Source organism: Onychomys torridus, chromosome 3, assembly GCF_903995425.1.
Source record: "Onychomys torridus chromosome 3, mOncTor1.1, whole genome shotgun sequence".
Taxonomy (NCBI): Eukaryota; Metazoa; Chordata; class Mammalia; order Rodentia; family Cricetidae; genus Onychomys; species Onychomys torridus.
In genome coordinates, this window is record NC_050445.1 from 41,136,131 (window position 1) to 41,138,696 (window position 2,566).

The 2,566-nt window shown below is 40.8% G+C and overlaps 1 non-coding gene across 1 annotated transcript; it reads left to right on the forward strand.

Moving 5' to 3' along the window:
• The first annotated feature begins 264 nt into the window (after positions 1–264).
• Positions 265–427, forward strand: LOC118580983. The gene has a single exon (XR_004944631.1). It is a non-coding gene; the product is annotated as a U1 spliceosomal RNA (small nuclear RNA).
• The last annotated feature ends 2,139 nt before the right edge of the window (positions 428–2,566 follow it).

The window sequence follows — 2,566 nt, forward strand, 5'->3', positions numbered from 1 at the left end:
CTGAATCTTACTATGTAAACCAGTTTGCTGGCCTTCAACTCACAGAAATCCACCTGTCTCTGCCTCTTGAATGCTGGAATTCAAGGCATCCACCACCACGCGCAGCTGAACGTATTAGTGTAGTGGGGATCTCTCCCGTCTAGGCCATATCCTAAAGCAGTCTTTTCCTCTGAAATTGAATTTTGTTCTTGGAGACAAGGAGGAAGAGGCAAGGTCAGAGAATGTAGATGAGGTGGAGAGAGGGGCTTAGGAAAGTTATTTTTAATAATTACTAGCAGAGAGGATACCATGATCAAGAAGGTGGTTTTCCCAGAGTGAAGCTGTCCCATTGCACCCTGGGTATGCTGGCTCCTGCGATTTCCCCAAATACAGGAGATTCACCTGCATGATTTGTGGTAGTAGGGGACAGCATTTGAGCTTTTCCCTTAAAAAAAATTAATTTGCCGGGCGGTGGTGGTGCATGCCTGTAATCCCAGCACTTGGGAGGCAGAGGCAGGTGGATCTCTGTGAGTTTGAGGCCAGCCTGGTCTACAGAGCTATTCCAGGACAGGCTCCAACGCTAGAGAAACCCTGTCTCGAAAAACAAAAACAAACAAACAAACAAAAATTAATTTTCTCAGTTTATAGTGCTGACACATCTACATTCCCATTTATTTACTTTAAAAAGTGTGTGTGTGCATGTGTGTGTGTATGTGTGTGTGTGTGTGTGACATGCAGGTCAAAGGACAAGTCAGAGCTGGTTCGGGTGTGTCCTGGGCATTAAACTTGTCATTGAGCTTGGCAGCAGGCTTATCTGCTGAGCCATCTATTTATTTTTGTTTTTAACATAGCTTTTTTATTTTTTATTTTTTTTTATTTCGAGACAGGGTTTCTCTGTGCAGCTTTGGAGCCTGTCCTGGAACTCACTTTGTAGATCAGACTGGCCTTGAACTCACAGAGATCTGCCTGCCTCTGCCTCCCGAGTGCTGGGATTATAGGCATGCACCACTACTGCTTGACTTAACATAGCTTTTTAATGTAGATATACTTTATAAAACTCGCATTGTATTGTAAAATGCCTGTCTTTAAATTCTATTACCTGCTGGGTATGGTGGCACATGCCTTTGATTCTAGCACTTGGAAGGCAGAAACAAAAGGATCTCTGTGAGTTTGAGGCTGGTCTAGTCTACACAGTGAGTTCCAGGACTATGTAGAGAAACCCTGCCTCAAAAACCAACAAACAAAAAACAAAAACAAAAATAAAAATAAAAAAAATTCTATTACCTAAGTTTTTTGTTTGCTTTTTGGTGTTTGTTTGTTTTTCAAGAAAAGGTTTCTCTGTGTAATAGACCAGGCTGGTTGAACTCACAGAGATCTGCTTACCTCTGCCTCCCAACTACTGGGATTAAATGCATGCACCACCACACCTGGCCCAAGATTTTAATGGAGCATGCAAAAACTCGATTTAGGGGTGTCAGATGTTTCCTACTGAGGCAAGTGTAAAACAGGTTTAATTTAGTTACATTTCCCCATTTTCCAAATACTTGAGCTTTGAAATAACGCAATTATCAAGCATAAAACCAGTTAAAATAAGAAATGGTGATTCTCCTCCAAGCATTCTTTCCTTGAATCTCTGTATTTCATTTTCTCCTGAAAGTCAAATGCTTGTCTATGCTGCCAAGGGGTCTGGTTTATATGCTACCATTAGGAGTCACTTCCTCAGCTTTTATCTTGAGGTTAGTTCCTCCCACTGTGTCTCAGACTTGTCCTGCACATTTCCTGAAACTTGAGAGGGCTCAAGACACAGGGTGATCCACCCTGTGTGTCTTTTTCCAATGGTTCAATGAAGTTCTTTCCACTCCAGGAAAGATAGATTTTGTTGGGCTGCTTCTCTATGAGGTAAAACATAGGGTGTCTTGACACATCCACATTGTTGTGCTTTATGATCAGGCGATCATAGAATTACTAAACTAAAGGCATCAAGGTTGTAAAAAGCAAGAAAAGCTGTAAATAAAGGTACTTAAAAATATGTTGTTTTCTATGGCTACATAACACTAGATGGCTTTGATATGTCATCAATTACTTGTTGTAGAATATTATTTTAAGATGCATTTTATTGTACTGTGGAACATTTGTTTAATGATGCAAAGATGTGTTGCATTCTTTTATGTTGCATTTGTTTAACTCCGTGAAGCTGTGTTACTTTACCTATCTAAAACACCTGATTGGTCTAATGAAGAACTGAACAGCCAATAGCAAGGCAGGAGAAAGGATAGGCGAGGCTGCCAGGCAGAGAGAACAAATAGAAGGAGAAATATGGGAGGAAAAGAAAAAAGAGCAAGAGAACAAGAAGAAGAGGACACTAGGGGCCAGCCACACAGCCACCACAGGGCAAGAGTAAAAGTAAGATATACAGAAGTAAGAAAAGGAAAAAGCCTTGGAGGCAAAATGTAGACTGGTTAATTTAAGCTAAGAAAAGCTGTCAAGAAACAAGCCAAGCTAAGGCTGGGCATTTATAATGAAGAATAAGTCTCCATGTGTGATTTATTTGGAAGCTGGGTAGCGAGCTCCCCAAAAGAGAAAAAAC